The 21211-nt window shown below is 38.6% G+C and overlaps 1 protein-coding gene across 4 annotated transcripts in view; it reads right to left on the minus strand.

Moving 5' to 3' along the window:
- LOC128772479 (zinc finger protein 345-like) overlaps positions 1-18953 on the minus strand; it is a 66985-nt gene extending 48032 nt beyond the window's left edge. For 3 of the 4 annotated variants that reach the window (XM_053906359.1, XM_053906358.1, XM_053906356.1), the window contains exon 1: positions 18841-18953. The gene's annotated coding sequence lies outside the window, so the exon portion shown is untranslated. The remainder of the gene's footprint in view (positions 1-18840) is intronic. The other variant, XM_053906357.1, reaches the window with a different exon arrangement.
- Positions 18954-21211: the final 2258 nt, after the last annotated feature.

The following is a 21211-nucleotide window of genomic DNA, read 5'->3' on the forward strand; positions in this document are numbered from 1 at the left end:
GACAGTGACTTAGGGCACACATTTCACCTCTCAAAATATACAGTGCTGGGCTCCTGGGAAAGATATTCAATGGAACTTTCATCTCCCAATAGGTACCAGACAGCTGGTTTAATTAAGAGACATATCTTCTCTTCAAACAATTCCCTTTTAAACACTAATCTGGCAAAAGGGCCCCTTAATGTGCCTCTCTCGCCCCAAACCTTAATCTCAATTTGAGTCCTCCTGGCTGACATTTCTCACAGAAACTTTAAGAAACCCCCTATCACCATTTCCTATATGTCTTGCCCTCCATGTGTATGAAGATTCAACAAATATGAGGTCTTTTAATAATGTCTCCCTCAGGGTGCCTGGGTGGCTCAGTCAGTTGAGCATCCAACTCAATTTTGGCTCAGGTCATGATTCCAGAGTCATGGGATTGAGCCCCACATTGGGCTCTGCACTGAGCATGGAGCCTGCTTAAGATTCTCTCTTTCTCCCCCTCTGCCCATCTCTCCTGCTTATGTGCTCTCTCTCCAAAATAAAAAAATAAAATAGGGGCACCTGGGTGACTCAGTCAGTTAAGCATCCAACTTTGGCTCAGGTCATGATCTCACAGTTTGTGGGTTCAAGCACTCCAGACTCCACGCTGGCAGTGTGGAGCCTACTTGGGATTCTCTCTCTCTGTCCTTTCCACAAGCTCATGCTTTCTCTCTCTCTTGATCTCTCTCAAAATAAACTTAAAAAAAATAAATAAAATTTAAAAATAAAATAAAATAATAATGTCTCTTATCCTAATGGATTTTTTTTTTTAGTTTATTTATTTAGAGACAGAGAGGGCATGAGTGGGGGAGGGGCAGAGAGAGGGAGAGAGAGAGAGAGAATCCCAGACTCCACACTATCATATCAGCAACGAGCCCAATCTCAAGAACCATGAGATCATGACCTGAGCCAAAACCAAGAGTCAGATGCTTAAATGACTGGGCCACCCAGGCGCCCCCTACTGGATTTTCAATTCTGCCGCCACTTCACAAGGGCTAGAGGTCAGATCAAGGTCACACACTTTCCTAACACCAATTAACCATAGATTATTATAAACCAGACACATATCCTCCTGGTATGTGATCCATATGAATCTGAACTTTCCCTATCTAAGACACCATCCCAACATTTGGGTTACAGGGGTTGAAAATTAATCTGGGCTCTCCTTCTGATCCCTTTCAGGAAATTAAAATTAGTATTCTAGGGCTATTCCCATAGATAGTGTGGACAACTAAGAACGGAGATAGAAAACTCCACTTAGTAAGCAAAAATCACATTCAGAGATAATAGTGAATAGCATATCCCATAAAATGAAATCAGAGGACTCCTCTTTGATAATAACACATGCCAGAAGAAAATCAGTATCAGGTGACAAAAGCCTGTCAAGTAAAACTGCACATCATTCTGTTGACTATTGGTCTTATTACTATTGGTCTGAGTGTTTTCACTGATTTGCTATCTGAAGGCCCAAATCCTCCAAAGCAAGCCATTTTTCAACCAAATGTGGGAAATGATGAGGCCCACAGGCCATTGAGTATGGCTACAAGCCCTACAGCACAAAGGCCCTATTGGTTTCCCCAACAGCAATCAAATGAGTACTTAAAACAGAGGTCCATAGGTTGAAAGACCTGTCTACATGTTAGTGGTAGGACTCCAATCTCATCTACAGAGATCTTAATTGGAAATCAATCTAAAACCTTACTGACTGCGCACACGCAAATCAGGTGACATGATCTAAAACCCATTTGCAGGGGCGCCTGGGTGTCTTGGTCGGTTAAGCGTCTGACTTCGGCTCAGGTCATGATCTCATGGTCCGTGAGTTCGAGCCCCGCGTCGGGCTCTGTGCTGACTGCTCAGAGCCTGGAGCCTGTTTCGGATTCTGTGTCTCCCTCTCTCTCTGCCCCTCCCCTGTTCACGCTCTGTCTCTCTCTGTCTCAAAAATAAATAAAAACGTTAAAAAAAAATTTTTTTTTAAATAAATAAATAAAACCCATTTGCAGCAGAGCCACCCCTCATTGTTTACTTGGCCAAAACCCTGGAAAACCAGGAGCTCTTAGCTACCATCAGTGGGATCTCAATTATGTTAGTCATGTCCCAGCTACTCTGGCCCACCTATGGCAACATCAAAAATAATAGCAGTGTTTTGTTAACTGTGCACCAACAAAACCCCTGAAATTAAAAGATATTTATAAATCGAGCTCTAACACTGCCTTCAAATTTTACAAAAGATTCAAAACCAATATATAACCATAGAGCCACAAAAAAACATGACCCACAGAAAACTCAACAGATTGCTGCATGGGAAGGGTTCCCTGGGCCTGCAGTAGAGATGACTTCATCCCAGGCACTGACACCACCTTGCTTTCAACACTCATGGGCTGCCCCTCCTAAGGTGCTGACAAACTGGACATACAACTTTTACTATTTTTCTTCCTTTTATATTACGTATCTTATTACATTTCCTAAAGCTTGCTGTTTGCTTAATTCACAACTTGTTATATTTCTTGTTCTACACTGAAATATAAGTCCCCATCCCCATTAACCTGAAACTACCTTAACCCACTATAAATTCATTTGGGATCACAATGTCTCCTCAATGCCTTTTTCATTTCACCAGCTAACACTCCCACATTCCCACAGTTAAAGGGAAATCTTGTAGGGGCGCCTGGGTGGCTCAGTCGGTTAAGCATCCGACTTCAGCTCAGGTCATGATCTCACAGTCCATGAGTTTGAGTCCCCGTGTCAGGCTCTGTGCTGACAGCTCAGAGCCTGGAGCCTGCTTTGGATTCTGTGTGTGTGTCTCTCTCTCTGCCCCTCCCCTACTCATGCTCTGTCTCTCTCTGTCTCAAAAATAAATTTAAAAAAAAAAAAATTTAAAGGGAAATCTTGTAGAAGTTACTATTATCTATGCCACTTTAAAAATTAATAGAGATTATTGCTCCCCCCAGAAGGTAACTACCTCCTATCAATCAACTCCTCACCCCTATAAAGAGAGGACTTCCCATTGCATGGCACCTTCTTCTACTGCCCGCTCTTCCTCCAGCTTCCCACCATAACCTCCCACCCTGCCTCACCAACCTTGCCCACTATAACTACACAGTCCTTTTGGTTTTAAACGAATACCACTAAGTTTTACATGTCTTACTTATAGTTCATACCCTTCAACCACATAGCTATTGGACTTATCATTTATATTACTGTCATGAAAAATATAACCCATAACTTTTTTTTTTTTAATTTTTTTTAACGTTTATTTATTTATTTTTGGGACAGAGAGAGACAGAGCATGAATGGGGGAGGGGCAGAGAGAGAGGGAGACACAGAATCGGAAGCAGGCTCCAGGCTCTGAGCCATCAGCCCAGAGCCTGACGCGGGGCTCGAACTCACGGACCGCGAGATCGTGACCTGAGCTGAAGTCGGACGCTTAACCGACGGAGCCACCCGGGCGCCCCTATAACCCATAACTTTTAACATATTTTACAACTCCACCAAGACACTTAGAGACCCCAGAAATTTCAGATGTTTCCTTGGGTAATACCATGTGAGTGGAAAATTTGGTTACAGGCCAGCCTACAAGAACTTCTATTTCTCCTTGTTTTCCTCCTTTTTACTCTCATAATAAAATGCTGCCTTTTTTATATTAAAGGGTGACATTTGCTCTATTATCTAGACGTTGCATTCACCATTTGGGCCATCCAAATATCTCAAATAGCTGAGCTCAAAACTGATGTCAAGGGATCAAGGAATCAATTGTAATGTTTTACAAGTGATTTCCTGCCCCAGGTTTGAAGTCATGGCTAAAATCTCTTAATTGCCCTTCACAGGCAGTTTGCTAAACCTCACCCTAACTTGCTTCATCAGGCTCTAACATTTATGGGTTATAATACACATCTAATCCAGTAGGCAAAGGCCTCTAGATACCTAACACCCAGGGACGGCCCCTTCTTCCTTGGGCCCATAGAATTATACAAAATACCCAATCTGTAGGAAGCCCACAAAACCTAGCTAACGCCACCCCACTTGCCATACATAAGAGGCCTCCTACTGCTCCAGTTTGCTGTTACCGTGTTCCTAGGTTCAATTACCTGTGTGGCAGCCTTCTAGTGTTTAGAGCTACAAATAACAAAGGGCTCTGTCTTTCATCTATTCAAGTGCCTTTATGATGTATCCTATTATCAAAAAAAGCTTGGAATGTTATACAACAGAGACCAACTTCATTCCTTTGCACGTGGATATCCAGCTGTCACAGCACCACTTGATGAAAGGACAATTTTCCTCCATTAAATTATCTTGAAACCCTCCTTGAAAATCATCCCCAAATGTGAGTTTATTTCTGGACTCTATTCTATTCTCTTGACCTGTATGTCCAACTATCCTTATGTCAGTCCCAGGTTGTCTTAATTACCGTAGCTCTGAAATAAGCTGTGAAATAAGGAATTATGAGACCTCCAACTTTACACTTCTTTTTCAAGATTGTTTCAGCTACTTCAATTTTCATATGAAATTCAGAATCATCTTGTCAATTTCTGCAAAGAAGCCAGCTGTGATTCTGATAGAAATTGCAGGGTATTTGTAGATCAGTGTGGGGAGTACTGCCATCTTAACAAATCCATGAACATGGGATATTATTACTTTATTTAGGTCTTAACTTCTTCTAAGAATATTTTGTAATTTTCAGTATACAAATCTTGTATTTTTGTTAAATTTATTTCTAAATATATTTTTATGCTATCATAAATGAAATTTTTAATTTCATTTTCAGATTATTAATTGCTACTGAATATAAATTTATTTTTGCATATTTACCTGTATCCTGAAACTTTGCTGACCCCATTTATTAGCTCTAATAGTTTATTTTTAATACATTCCTTAGGATTTTCTTTTCTTTTTTTAAAGTTTTTTATTTATTAAGTAATCTCTATACCCAATATGGGGCTCAAACTCATGACCCTGAGATCAAGAGTTGCATGCTCTTTCAACTGAGCCAGTCAGGTGCCCCAATTCCTTAGGATTTTCTATAGAGAAGATCATGTGATCTGCAAATAGAGATAGTGTTACTTCTTTTCCAATGTGAGTGACTTTTTATTTCTATTTCTTACCTCAAAAACAATGTTAAATAGAAATGGTGACTGCAGACACCCTCATATTTTTTCTGATCTTAGTATCCAGTGTTTTAACTATTAAATAAGACAGTAGCTGTGGATTTTTGAGAGATGTTCTGTATCAGGTCAGACTGCCTTCTACCGCTGGTCTGATGAGTATTTTTATCATAAAAGGTTGTTGAATTTTGCCAAATGGTTTTTTTGCATCTATCGACTTTTGCCCTTTATTCTACTATTATGGTATACTATGTATACATATATTTTCTCAAATGTTAAGCCAACCTTACATTCCTGACATAACTCACTTAGCCATGGTGTACAATCTCTTATATTTGCTGGATTCAGTTTGCTGGCATTTTTGTGTGTGGATTTTCGCTGTGTAATCTTAAATACTGGTAATTTTCTTTTGTAATGTCTTGTCTAGTTTTGAATTCAGGGTGTTACTGGTCTCAGAAAACTCACTAGAAAGTGCTTTCTCCTTTCTTTTCTGGAAAAGATTGTGAACAAGTGATGTTAATTCTTTTTTTCTTACAAATTTTTAATGTTTATTTATTTTTGAGAGACAGAGAGTGAGCAGGGGAGGGGCAGAGAGAGGGAGACACAGTATCTGAAGCAGGCTCCAGGCTCTGAGCTGTCAGCACAGAGCCAGATGCAGGGCTCGAACTCACAAATTATGAGATCATGACCTGAGCTGAAGTCAGCGCTCAACCGACTGAGCTACCCAGGTGACCTGAATGATGTTAATTCTTTAAATGTTTGATAAAACTCACCATGAAACCATCTAGGCTTCATTTTTCTATGTGCAAAGTTCTTTGATTACTAAATCAGTATCTTTGTATAGGTCTACTTAGATTTTTTTTTTTTCGAGTCACAAGCTTCAGTAATTTGTGCCTAAGTATTTGTCTATTCATCTAAATTATCAAATGTATTAGCATACATATGTTGATAGTATTTCCTTATAATATTTTTTATTTTGGTTAGATTGGTTTTGAAATCTGCCCTTTCATTCCTGATGTTAGCAATTTGAGTCTTCTCTCTTTGTAAGTTAAGCAAAAGGTTGTCCATCTAGTTGATCTTTTTAAACAACCAAGTTTTGGTCTTGTAGATTTTTCTCTACTGTGTCTCTGTCCCCTAGATTATTTATCTTCAATTCCAATCTTCAGTATTTCCTTCCTTCTCCTTGCTTCCGGTTTAATCTGCTCTTCTTTTTCTAGCCTGAGGTAGAAATTTATTGTTTGAGACTCTCTCTTTTTATAATATGGGAATTTGTAGCTATAAATTTCCCTGTAAACAATGCTTTTAGCTGCATCCCAATTTTGATATGTCATGTTTTCATTTTCATTCATATCAAAATATCTTCTAATTTCTGTTGTGATTTCTCCATTGATTCATTTGCCATTTATGAGAATGTTGTTTAATGTTAATATATTTGTGAATTTTTCAAATTTTGTTCCATTGTTAATTTCTAATTTAATTCCACGTGGTCAGAAAACATAATTTTATGACTTCAATTCTTTTAAATCATTTGAGACTTATTTTATGGCTAGCATATGGTCTATCCTGAAGAATGTCTCATGTACATATAACAAAAATGTGTATTCTGTAGTTTTAGGTGAAATGTTCTATAGATGTCTGTTAGCTTTAGACAGTTTAGAATGTTGTTCAAGTTCTCTATATCCTTATTTTTTGCCTAGTCTTCTATCAATTATTGAAAGTAGACTTATGAAGTCCCCAACTATTCTTGCTGTTATCTGTTTTCCATTAAATATGTCCATTTTTGTTTCATGTTTTGCAGTTCTGTTACTAGGTGTTATATCTTCTTGACATTCTGAGTCTTTTTATCATGATAATATGCTCCTTTTTATCTAATACCAGCATTTGTGTTAAAGTCTATTTTATCTGGTATTAATATAGCCAATCCTACTTGCTTAAGGTTGTAATTTACATTCTTTTCTCTCTCATCCTTTTCAACCTATTTGTGTCTTTGAATCTAAAGCGAATCTCCTGTAGGCAGCATATAGCTGGATCTTATTTCTAATTTTTAAAATGCAGTCCAAAAAATCTGTCTTTTGGCAGATTGGATTGCTTAAGCCTTTCACATTTAATATTAATATTGATATGGATGAACAGCATCTGCCATTTTGTTATTAGTTTTCTTTAGGTCTCATGACTATGTTCCTTAGTTTCTCATTTTTTACCCTCTTTTGTCTGAAGTGGATATATGTTAGTTTATCAGCTTAATTCTTTAAATGACTTAAAGCTATATATTTTAAAGTGCTTTTCTAATGATTGCTCTTAGGCAATCATTACAATATCCATCTTATTAGAAGCGACTTAGATTATTACTAACTTCATTCCAGTGTGGGGGAAAGTCTTTACTTTCAAATTTGAAAGATAGCTTTGCTGAATACAGGATTTTGGTTGTTTTTTGGTTTCCGTTTTCTGCACTTTAAATACATTGTCATACTGCTTTTTAGCTTCTATTATTTCTGGCGAGAAGTTGGCTGTTAATCTTATTGTGGTTCCATTGTACATGATGAGTTAATTTTCTCTTATTACTTTCAAGATTATCTATTTTGGGCTGTCAACATTTTGATTATGATGTCTCTGGGTATACATTTCTACATTTATCCTACTTGGTACTCATTTAACTTACTGGATGGCTAGATTAGTGTTTTTCATCACATTTGAAAGTTCTTTGACCATTATTTCTTTGAATATTTTTTCATTCAAATGTAAAATCTAGCCTTGATACATTACAATATAGTCTTAGTATCAAGACTGTTTTGGCTTTTGCCTCAATATCATTAGTCATTCACTCTTGTTTTACTCTTGCTGGTTTTCTGTTCCATGTGTTTTATGAAGTTTTGAATTTCTGATTTAGATGTTGTTTCACATTGTCAAAGCTTATTTAATGAATTAACTCACACCAGAACCCTGTTACACTTTTCCTCTGTTTTCATGTTTAGTTTTGTATACAGTATTAGCTAAAATGGCTTAATTCTCACTTCTGTTTTCTTTTAGTAACTTTGCATATATGTGTATGTCCATACATATATATATATATATATATATGTGTGTGTGTGTGTATACATACACACATTTCCTACCATTTTCTGTTAATTTTTTCAAGTATTAGATTTGTGTTAAAGTCAATTTTTTCTGATATTAATATAACCAACCCAACTTGCTTAAGGTTGTAGTTTTTACATAAACAGGTACCATTAAAGAAGGATGTGAGATTTGGGGTAACTTAATAGAATTCCCAATTCAAGGGCATTTTCTTTTTTTTTCTTTTTTTATTTTAGAGAGAGAATGTGTGTGTGTGTGTGTGTGTGTGTGTGTGTGTGTGTGTGTGTATGTGTGTGTGTGAACACGGGAGAGACAGAGGGAGAGAGAATCCCAAGCCAGCTCCACGCTCAGTGCAGAGCCTGACATGGGGCTCAATCCCACGGCCCTAGGATCATGACCTGAGCTGAAATCAAGAATTGGACGCTCAACCAACTGAGCCACCCAGACGCCCTGAGAGCATTTTCTTCTTTGATACTGTGATCTGCAATGTTCTTAGTAATAACAGCATAAACAGGTATCATTAAAGAAGGATGTGAGATTTGGGGAAACTTAATAGAATTCCCAGTTCAAGGGCATTTAGTTTCTGACACTTGATTCCGTTTTTCCTTTCACTATCATCCTTGAAGGCATGCCTCCCCTCCAGGAACGGGCACTTCCTACGACTGCCAACTTCCAACTCACTGTTTTCAAGAATCTTCCTTTCAGGGCGCCTGAGTGGCTCAGTTGGTTGTGTCCCACTTTGGCTCAGGTCATGATCTCAAGGTTTGTGAGTTTGAGCCCCACACAAGGCTCACTGCTGTCAGCACAGAGCCTGCTTTGTATCCTCTGTCTCCCCCCCCTCTCAAAAATAATTAAAAGGAAAAAAAAAAAAGAATCTTCCTTTCAACCAAAAGGCAATGCTCTAGTCTAACAGGCTGTGAGTCATGTTGTATTTTCCCACTCAAGGTGGACCTCTACCTTCATGGGATTAAGTTATCCATTTTCCAACACTGCCAGCACTGCAATGTTTCCCTCACTTTTCTCTCCCTAACTCTTCAGTCTAGGATGGACATCAGAATTGGATCTGCCTGTTTGAGGAATGTATTTCTCCACTTACATAGAAACTGAAGTTTATAGTAACCTCTAGCTCTGAATAAGGCTGTAGGCACAGACTGTTACATGCAGTTTTAATTGTTTTCCTTGTTGATTCATACTGCTTTTAAAGGATATGTGGGAAGATACAAGTTTAGGTATCCTATGGGAACCTTCAGAAGCTCTCCTAATTTCTTTCAATTCTTTCAAAATTATAGAGAGAAAATCCAGTGAAAATTGTGAGATCTAAAAAACTGACCCAAATATTTGGAAATTTCATATTTGATAAAGGTGGAATCTTTAATCAGTGAGAAATATATGGACCTTTAAAAAGGTGATGAACGGGATGCCTGGACGGCTCAGTCAGTTAAGTGTCCAACTCTTGATTTTGGCTTAGGTCATGATCTCACAGTCATGAAATCAAGCCCTGTGTTGGACTCCACACTGGGTATGCAGCCTGCTTAAGATTCTCTCTCCCTCTCCTTCTGCCCCTCCCTTGCCTGCACACAGGCTCTCTCTCAAAAAGAAATAAATAAAAAATAAAAATAAAATAAAAAGGTGATAATGGAGTAAGTAAAATGAAAAATGAAAACAAATGGACTACTCCTCAGAATATATCAGATTAAGTTCCAGATGGAGGCCCTTGTGAAATGTAAAAATTTAAATCACGTAAGAGGAAACAATGCCTGGATTTTTCTAAAATTCAGGAGTTAGAGAAACTTATCTAGCCATGTGCCAAATCTATAGATATTAAAGGAAAGATGGATATTTAACCACAAAAAAAAATTGATTTTAATTGGGAAAGCACGGTTAGTAAAAGAAAAGATAAGTGACAACCTGGGAAAAGACATTTGGAACTTATATTACAGAGAAAGGGCTAACATAAATAAGATATAAGATGGGTTTAAAAGCAGAAAAAGAATACTCCTATAGAAAAATGGACAACAGAAATGACAGTTCAAAGAAAAACAAATGCAAATACACTAAAGTATATAAAGAGATGCTCAACTTTGCTCACTACAACAAAAATGTTAATTAAAATTACAATGAGACCAATATCAATGGAAAATACCCAAAAGTTTGCCAGTATATTCTTCTGGAAGATCCCTGAGAAAACCAGTAGTAAAATGTTGATTGAGTAAATGTACAATTTCAAAGGAAGGAATTTAGCAATAACTAGGAAATTATAGAAGCATTTTACCAGTGACCCCACTCCTAGTAATTCCTTTCAAAGATAAACTAGCAACATTTCAAAAAGATAAATGCTGTCGAACTTGGTTTTTTATTATCTTGTTGATTTTTCATTTCTTAATAATTTTTAGAATACTTCCACATTGTTTTGTATCCCTATAGACAATCATTATCTGCTAATCAATTTTTGGTTGCTTTTCAACAGTTACACTTTTTAATTTTTCCCCCAGTCTTGGTGAAGTGCCTACAATCTAAAGTAAATGTTGAATAGAAGTAGGGACATTACTCATTTTTCCTGATTTTTATTTATGGTCATACATTTTAAAACAATTCTGTTGAGATTTAATCCACACACCATACAATTCACATTTTTAAGTGTACAAGTCAATGGTTTTTAGTATATTCACAGAATCCATTACCATAATCAATTTTAGAATACTTTCCTTATCCCTGCAATTGTTAGTCATCACTCCTCCAGACTATTTTCCAAAGCAGCTGCACCATTTTATATTCTCTTTATATTTAAATGTTATATTCTCACCAGTTGTATATGAGGGTTCTAATTTCTTCACATCCTTCTTAACACTTATCTGTCTTTTCTATTCGAGCCATTCTAGTCAGTGTGAGTGATATTGCATTGTGGTTTTGATTTGTATTTTCCTGATGGCTAATGATGTTGAGGATCTTGTCACATGCTTAATAGTAATTTGTTTATCTTCGAAGAAATGCCTACCCAGATACTTTGGCGATTTTTAATTGGGTTGTTTAACTTTTTATTTTTAGACTGTAATATATCTATCTGCTGGACATAAGTCCCTCATCAGAAAAATGATTTGTAAGACTTTGGCCCATATTGTGTGTGGGCTGTCTTTGACTTTCTTGATGATGTTCTTTGAAGCACAAAAGTTTTTAATTTTGATGAAGTCCATTTATCTACTTTTTGTTTTGTTGCTTTTGGTATAGATAAATACAAATACCTATAATACATATACACTCATGTGCTTCCTTATAGTATATTTTAAAAGATGGAATAAACTGCAACACAGAAGAAAGTGACTACTTATAGGTAGAAAGTACAACAATGGAGGAAGAGATCAAATTAAACCTTCTTTTGCATATTTGACTTTGGGACCAAGTACTTTATATAATTATAGGACAAAATTAAAATTTTAAATTTTTAAAAATTAAATTAAATTTTAAAAGACAAAACTAAATTTTAAAAGAGCAATCTCTAAAAATTAAAAAGTGAAACAAACAAATGTGATTCCAATTTGTGGCATAGCCTCTCAAGAGGCACTATTCCAAATGACTCTAGAACACAGTAATTTGATTCCATATTCCTACTAGAATATACCCTAAAAAAACAAAAAGATTAAAATAAACAAAAAAACACCAAAAATAGAAAATTGGTCTCAGTAATCAAATCACTATTATTATTGAGTGCTCTTTATAAAGTGGGGAATAAAGAATCAGAATTTTTTCCCACACTTTATAAAGCAAGGAATAAAGAATTGTCCTTTTTCAGTTTCATGATCCCATCCAAGATACCACATTACATTAACTCATCATATCTCTAGGCTCCTTGGGATTGTGACAGTTTATTTTTTAATCTTTTCTCTTTTTTTAGTGTTTATTTTTGAGAGAGAGAGAATGAGCCCACAAGCAAGCGGGGGGGGGGGGGGGTGGCGGGGGGGAAGAGAAAGAATCCCAAGCAGGCTCCATGCTCAGCGGGAGCCGGATGTGGAGCTCCATCTCACAATGGTGAGATCATGACCTAAGCCGAAATCGACAGACACTCAAATGACTGAGTGGTTGTCACTGAGCCACCCAGGCGCCCCTATTTTTTAATCTTTTAAAAGATACGTATATATTAGCTTTGTAAAGCCATAGAAACAATGATCAACCCAGTAGCAATGAATATCCTAGCACCTAGAATATCATCTTAAAATACCATTTCCCATTAATATGAAGGAGGCCTGAGTTAGGAAATGTACAAGAGCCTAGAAGAGGGTAATAATGGCGTGTTGGCCCAATCACCCCACTGCTTGATTTCTGGTTTTGTTTGCAATTTATTTCAATTAAATATAATTCAATACAACTCAATCACTTTGGATCCCTGCCATGAGACAAGTCCTATTTGGGGCATTATTCAGCCAGTAACCTCACAAACAAAGGGTAGAAATGCATAACAATAAAATAACACATATTAATATGAGTCTTCTACTTTTCCTTTTCTCTCAAATTTAACTCCAATAAATTCCATGTATCCATTTTTTCCCCCTAAACACACTATCAAGTTTATAAGAGGCCTTTTCATATAAAAGGTGAGGTTCTGATTTGAAACATTACCAGAAATCTGACAATTCCTTCTTAGAAACAGAGTAATAGCATTTCTCTTTCATGGGTGTTACAGGGAATTTGATTTCCATTAAGTGTGTGTTCAGAAGGTGTGTATGTGGGAGGTGTTTGCTTAAAAACTGCAGCTGGTACCTATTCTTTGTAACAATGAAATCATCTCTATCAGCATTCACTAAACTAGATACTAAATTTCACCTTTTAAATTTTTTTTTTTAATTTTTTTACGTTTGTTTATTTTGAGAGAGAAAGAGAGAAAGCATGAGCAGGGGAGGGGCAGAGGGAGAGGGAAAGAATCCCAAGCAGGCTCTGCACTGACAGTGTACTTACAATGCAGAGCCTGATGCAGGGCTTGAACTCATGAACCATGAGATCATGACCTGAGCTGAAATCAAGAGTCAGACAGTTGGGGCGCCTGGGTGGCTCAATCGGCTAAGCATCCAACTCTCCGTTTCTGCTCAGGTCATGATCTCGCGGTTTCATGAGTTTGGGCCCTACATTTGGGCTGTGCGCTGATGGCGCAGAGCCTGCTTGGGATTCTCTCTCTCCCTCCCTCCACCCCCCTCTCTGCCCCTCCCCTACTCATGCTGTCTCTGTCTCTCTCAAAATAAATAAACTTAAAAAAAAAAAAAGACACGTAACTGAGTGAGTCACCTGGGTGCCCCTCACCTTTTAAATTCCGCTCCTATTTGATATACCCATTGTCTGTTTTTGGAAATAAAGTTTCATTGGAACTCAGCCACATCCATTTGTTTATGTATTATATATGGTTGCTTTCACTCTACAACAAAGTTGAGTGGTTGCAACTGAGAAAGTATGACCCATAAACCTAAAAAACTAACTATATGATCCTTAGCAGAAAGTTTGTCAACTCCTGACAGAGAAGATCTACCAAAAAGCAAGAAAGCTATCAAAGGCTACTAAGATCAAGTCAAAAAGACCCATGAGCCAACCTGAATAGGCTCCAAATGGTCAAATATGACACAATACGAATTTAAGTATACATAAATAAAATAACTACAATAGATTGAAACTTTTAAGTGTATCAAAATCCATACCTTTATAATAATGGTAAAGAAGAAAATCAGTGGTCCCCAGAAGAGAATGCTAGCAAAACATCATTTCATTATCGTTCATTATTTCCTCATTTTGAAAACTGGTAAGTTAGGAGAAAAAAAAATCTGTCCTGCCTCCCTTGAGCAATCTGTACCTCAAGATAACCAAGAAGTTGATATGGAAAATTTTCACTTTCTATAATTATTCCAGTTAAAGAAAGAAGATACAATTAATGAATTAGACCATAACTATTTAGCAATCTCTAATGAAATAATAATAGAAAATATCACAAAAAGAGGCAGACATTATGTGCCTCTTCGTGGAAATATACATTAGCATCAGTGAAATCATTTTGCCAAAGAGGTGGGGAAGAGGGTGGAAGGAAGCCTCTAGATACAACTTCTTGATTGAGCCTCTAGATACAACTTCTAAGAAATACATAAAAACACGTTAATGATGACAAATTGTGGGAAATCTTACTGGACAATCACCCAGTTTCTTCAAAAAATTCATTGCAAGGAAAGAGACAAAGAATGAGAAACTAAAGATTTTAAAAAAGACTTTATTAAAAGACTTATGAATCATCACAACGCATGGATCCTATTTGGGCCCAGATTCAAAGAAATCTTAAAAACAAAGTTATCTGCCCTGTGGGGAAATCTAAACTCTAACTGGATATCTGATATTAAGGAAATATTATTATTTTTTCAGTGAGGATAATGGTATTTGATTATATTTTTAAAAGGCTATCATTTATGGGGCACCTGGATGGCTCAATCAGTTAAGCATCCGATTTTGGCTCAGGTCATGATCTCATGGTTCATGGGTTCGAACCCCACATCAAACTCTGTGCTGACAGTTCAGAGCATGGAGTCTGCTTCTGATTCTGTGTCTCCCTCTCTCTCTCTGCCCTCTACCACTCACGCTCTCTCTCAAAAATAAATAAACATTAAAACAATTTTTTTAATAAATAAAAGACTATCATTTATACACACATTTATGAATAGAATGATACTTCTGGTATGTACTTCAAAATACTTCAAAATAATCCTAGGTGGGTAGATTAAAGACAACTGGTCATGAGTCAATCACTACAGAAGCCTAGCAAAGTGGTACATAGAGGTTCATTGCTATTTTTTTTTTTTAACGTTTGTTTATTTTTGAGACAGAGACAGAGCATGAACAAGGGAGGGGCAGAGAGAGAGGGAGACACAGAATCGGAAGCAGGCTCCAGGCTCTGAGCCATCAGCCCAGAGCGCGACGCGGGGCTTGAACTCACGGACCGCGAGATCGTGACCTGAGTTGAAGTCAGACACTTAACCGACTGAGCCACCCAGGCGCCCCGGTTCATTGCTATTTTATCTATTTTTGTACATGTTTGAATTTTTCACAATGAAAAGTTAAAGAAAATGCTGGTCAGGACTTAGCAAATTGATTTTACCACACACAAAAATCAGGTTAACAACCCCATAGTTTGAAAAACCCTACAATAGCATATTAATAATTTCCTTAAACTTTCCAACAACCAGCAAAATACCTGGACTGAAACACAAAATCAGAAAATATTGGTTAGAAAAGTGACAATATAGCCTTTATGAGGGAAAACATAGCAAAAACTATTAAAATTTAAAGTCCACATAAAACTCATCCAAGAAATTAGCATTCATCCTACCAATAAACTCATTGATAAGCTAAATGTTATATATTCAAGGAAAGTTATCCCACCATTGTTTATAATAGTGAAAGACTGATAGCCATCTGAAAGTACAGAGAATTCCTTTGGCAGTCAGTACTCAAGAAACTAGTCACACTGGCTGCCTCTGAAATAGGAAAAGTATGAGACTAGAGGCAAGGCTGGAAGGAGGAATTCACTGTATACTCTTCTGAACCTTTTAAATACTTAAACAATAAAAAATAAAATTGAGGGGCACCTGGCTGGGTCAGTGGGTGGAGCACATGACTCTTAATTTCAGGGTCGTGAGTTCAGGCACTACACTGGGCCTGGAGCTTACTTTAAAAACACACATACATAAAAAAAAAACAAGAAAATTGAAAAATAAATACTCAAAATCAAAGCTTTTGAATTTTACTCAGAGATGTGTTCTAGTCCTTAAAAAATCTTAGAAAAAGACTAAGTATAAAAATGGAATTGAAATATTTATCAGGTGAATAAATGTACCTTAGGTCAAAAGGAGCAAAATGGAGTGGAATAACTTCTTTGGATCCATTCCTTCTGGCCCCATTATTCTATGGAATAGCCAAGCCTAAAGACCAGAACACTAAAAGGATCCCTTTTATGGAGTTTCAAAAGAAAAAAAGCAAAAATTCCCACACCATGAAAAAACAGAAAACACTTCAGAGACGAAAGAATGATTTACCTTGGATAAAACTCTCAGTTGTCCAATAGTGGCTCTTCCTTTAGTCTCTGGTGACCCGTGTAAGTTAACTTACAAAGTTAAGACAAAGCCATTAATTGGTAAGGAATAAAGAATATTGAGACACCAAGTCTTTCTTTCTTTCTTCGTTTTTTCCAATCTTTATTTAAATTCTAGTTAGTTAACAGTGCAATACTGGTTTCAGGAGTAGAATTCAGTGATTTATCACTTGCATATAACACCCAGTGCTCATCATAATAAGAGCCCTCCTAACTACCCATCACCCATCTAGCCCATCTCCCCCCCCCCCCCCCCCACTTCCCTCCATCAATCCTCAGTTTGTTCTCTATCTTTAAGAGTCTCTTATGGTTAGGGCGCTTGGGTGGCTCAGTCAGTTGAGCGGCCAACTTTGGCTCAGGTCATGGTCTCACATCTCCTGGGTTCGGGTCCCATGTGTTCGGGTCCCGTGTCAGGCTCTGTGTTGACAGCTCGGAGCCTACTTCGAATTCTGTGTCTCCCTCTCTCTGTCCCTCCCCCACTCACACTGTGTCTCCCCCTCTCTGTGTCTCCTCAAAATAATTAACATCAAAAAAAATTTAAGTATCTTATGGTTTGTTTCCCTCTCTCTCTCCCCCCCTCCCATATGTTCATCTGTTCCTTAAATTCCACATATGAGTAAAATCATATGCTATTTGTCTTTCTCTGACTGACTTATTTTGCTTAGCATGATACATTCTAGCTCCATCCACGTCGTTGCAAATGGCAAGAGTTCATTCTTTTTTATGGCTGAGTAATATTCCCTTATATATATACCACATCTTCTTTATCCATTCATCTGCTGGTGGACATTTGAGGACACCAAGCCTTTCTTTGAGCCCAGACTGACTTGTTAGAAACAAACAACTACTTCCACCCCCTCCATTTACTCAGAAGTAAACATTCAAAGGAAGGTTAGAAAGAGACTGAGAACCAGAAAGTCAGAGAGTACCACAGAGTGAAGGTCGAGAATTCCCACAGGTCTCCCCAGGTGATTTCCTGAGGGAAGTGATTGGAATCTTACAACCCTGGCTTTTTTCTCAGCCTTCCCCCGCCCCAACCTGGGACTATTTCTGGTTCTTAAAGTCTCAATCTGAGATCAGGTTTGTGACTTAAAAGATAAATTTATCTGGACTCTTTAATTTGGGACTCATCTTTCTAAGTTCCCAAATCAGGCAGGGACATTTCCAGGGAACTTGGGCCCCCATGGCTACAAGGAGAGGGAGCAGCTGTTAATGGCTGACTCTAGCTGGTCTTAAGAGTTAACTTCCTTCACGTTAACACACTCCTTGCTTGCTGACTCAAGGCCCCTGATCTGTGACAGAACTAATTTGCTTCCTTTGAGATATGCAGACCACTGACCTTCAGGAATAAAGGACCAGAATGTTCCCAGGCCACAGAGGCAAGTCTGTTTGAAGCTCTCTTAGCTTTCTGATTAGCCCAGCAATCTTTTAGCAAAATGTTTTTCTCGTTTAAGGTCACACAAATGACTTTACTGACCTCACCTCTGTGCATCTGTAGACCTTGCCCTCCTTTTCAGAAAGAACAGAGTACTCTTGCACAACCCCCAGGTACCAAGGAACAAGACTTTCTTGCACAACCCGCCCAAACTCAGAGTACCAAAGAACCAGAACTTCTTGCACAACCTCCAAGCACTGAGATAACTCTATAGCTGGCATCAACAAGTCTACACATAATCCAGAAATGTCACAGACCACTGCACTCCCTTACTGATTAAACCCCTTTAAAATTCTCTGGGCCGGGGGTGCCTGGGTGGCTCAGTTGGTTAAGTGTCCGACTTCAGCTCAGGTCATGATCTCGCAGTTTGTGGGTTCGAGCCCCCTGTGGGATTCTGTGCTGACAGCCCAGAGCCTGGAGCCTGCTTCGATTTTGGGTCTCCCCCTCTCTCTGCCCCTCCCCCATTCACACTCTGTGTGTGTGTCTCTCTCTCGCAAAAATAAACATTAAATTTTTTAAAAAAAAATCTCTGGGCCAAAGATAAACAAGAAAACAAAAACAAAAAGACAAAAAACTAAATAAAAATGTCCGGGCCAGGGAAAAACCAGAGAGCTGGCCTTTGGACAAGAGTTGGCCTACCCAGCTAGCTGACCCGCCTCTTGAATAAAGCTCATATTCCTTTTCAATCAAAACTCATCTCTTGTATTGGCCTTTCCAGCTGGTAGCCCAGCTTGGATTTCCGCAATGCAGCAAGCCACAGAGACCCCCACAACCACAAGCTTCCAGAAACTGTCGAACCTCCAAATAGCCTCAGTGTGAGCATATCTCTATCGATGCCTGCCCGCAATCGGCTCCCGGCTAGGCACAGCTGAGAGGGAATAGACACATTAAAAAGCAACGACATAATTAAAGGAGGAGTCAATCTCACAGCTTCGCACAAGTACGCTCACAGCTGGAGACACAATCAACACTCCTTCAAGTGGTCACACATAACCATGCAGTCTCACAGGCACATTACGTCACATACTCACACACATACACTGACGTGTTAAGGCCTAGGGCTCCACACACGCCGGTCTCCGACGCCGGGCTCTGACACGCCTCACCTTCAGCTTCCCCAGCGTCAGGCTCACGTCCCCCAGTCCCGGAAGAAACCAATGGCCTCGGTCGCTGCGCTGTTCCACTCGCTCCAGCACTACGGAGCTGACCACCTTAGAAGGAAGTGACGTTACACCCGGAGGCCTCCAGAACGCGACAGACCCCAGAGAGCGGACAACCCGAGTAATCCTCCCCGGGCTCCTAACGACAACCTGCTGCTCCTCCGCTCACTACCGACGAACCACGCAACCTGACAGTCCCAGTTTCCCACCGGGGTCACTCGCAATCGCAATCCCGGTTGCTTCCGGCTAAACGCCGGAAGTTTATTTCCGCCCCGAGGGCTTCTGGGACTTGTAGTGTGGCCTAAAATCCCCCCCTCCCCCCCACCCCCCCGGAGAGCTGATCCGGACAGTCTTGAACCCTCAGCCGCAGCTTGAGCCTTGCTGCGGGAGGTGACCCCGCAGAGTTTGGAAGACCCGCGGTTGGAGGACACGATAGAGCGGAGTCTGTAGAGGCTAAACATGAGGAATACTTGGGCCCTAATGGCAGTCAGGCTTGTGGGGAAGGAGAGGAAGAGTGATGGTGTGAGTGCGTTGGCTTCAGTTTATGACCTCTGTGATTATGCTGCTGTGCCCGAGACTGTATTTTACGGTGAAAAAAAAAAAAAAAAATGTTGAATGTTTAAAGTACAGTTTTTGAATGTAGCATAAAAAACTGCCCAAATCAGCTGGGTAAATTTTCAGAGATTTCTCAGACCGTATAACTAGCACCCCAGAAGTCCCCTACCTGCCTCCTGTAAAGTCTCCATCATCTAACTTACAATGTAGATTAGTTGTGCCTGATTTTGAAGCTTACATAAATGTTATCATATTGTATGTACACTCTTTTCCCCCTTTGGTCTGACTTCTTTCCGCCAATTATTGTTTGTGAGTTTAATCAATAAAGTTAGTTCATTCTCATTGTTGATGGTATTTGGCTTGTTTTCAGCTTGGGGCTACTAAGAATAGTGCTCCATAAACATTCTTGTTTGTAGTCTTTTGCTGTGTATATGTGTCATCTTGGTTACATATATTTTTAGGAGGAGAGTTGCTAGGTCATAGGTTACATATATGTTTAGCTTTAGTAGGTATTGCCAAATGGTGTTCCCAGGTGGTTTCCCAATTGGAATTCCACCAGCTCTGTCTTGTAGTACTAATTGTTCTGCCTTTTAACATACTTAATATTGTATGCCTTTTCCTTTTTAAACTTTCTGGTGGATGTATGGTTGTTTTCCTTTGAATTCCCCTGATGTGTACATTTGTATACCTTCCATAACAGGCAAAGATACCCAATCAACTTTAGCATTTATTGTGGACAAACAGGAGCAGCAAGAAGATTTATGTCCCCTTGCAGAGGTGTGTGTTGTATGTATTGGTGTTGATCCAATGCTTTCAATATTGCCTCTTTCCAAACCTTATAAGGACAAATAGGACTGGAGTAAAGGCAAAGGTCCGTTCTTCCTGAAGAGCGACCCAAGGCCACATGCACTAGTCAAAGTATGTTGGGAACTTGACAGTGACCAAGGTTGCCAAATATTTGAAGCCCTTTTGGACATTGGAACATAAGTTACTGTGATTCCAGGAGTTTTTTTTAAGCCCCTTTGGCTTATATCAAGGTATTAGTTGGCCTGAGTTCTCATTTAATGGATCCAGAGAAAAATTTACTTCCAAGCTCATTTTTGTTGGCAGATTTCAGTTCCTTGTGTTGTAGGACTGAAGTCCCTATTTCATTACTGGCTGTCAGCTGGGGACCACTCTCTGATATTTTCCAAATGTCCCCCACAGGCAATTCACAATGAATGTTCGCTTTCTTTCAGGTCAGCTAGAACACATCTCTGAATTCTTTTCTGCTTAGTAGACAGAGAAAACACTGCTTTTAAAGGGCTCATATTAGATTCGGTTCAGCCAACCCAAATAAACTATCTTAAGGTTTCTGATTAGTCACTTTAAATACATTCAAAATCTCTTTTGCCATGTATTATAACATTATCACAGGAATAACATCAGGGGGCTGTATATCATGGGTGACTTCTTAGAATTCTACCTACTGCAGCTATGGTAATCAGAACAGTGTTATATTTGTACAAGGATAAAACACAGACAAAGGAAATGCAATAGAAAATAAAAAAATAGTCACTTTAAAAAAAAATTCCACATCAGTTCAGTGGAGGAAGGATGGGGATGGTCTTTTCAGTATATAGTGCTGGAACAATTAGACATCCACAAGGGAAAAAAAAGAATCTTTATCTTCACCTTACATAGTACACAAAATTAATGCAAGATTTTCTTTGACAAAATGCCTAATGTGAAATTTTCACTTAAATGTAAAAATTAAGATAAC

Source organism: Panthera pardus, unplaced genomic scaffold (assembly GCF_024362965.1).
Source record: "Panthera pardus isolate Hobbes unplaced genomic scaffold, ASM2436296v1 HiC_scaffold_18, whole genome shotgun sequence".
In the NCBI taxonomy this organism is placed as follows: domain Eukaryota; kingdom Metazoa; phylum Chordata; class Mammalia; order Carnivora; family Felidae; genus Panthera; species Panthera pardus.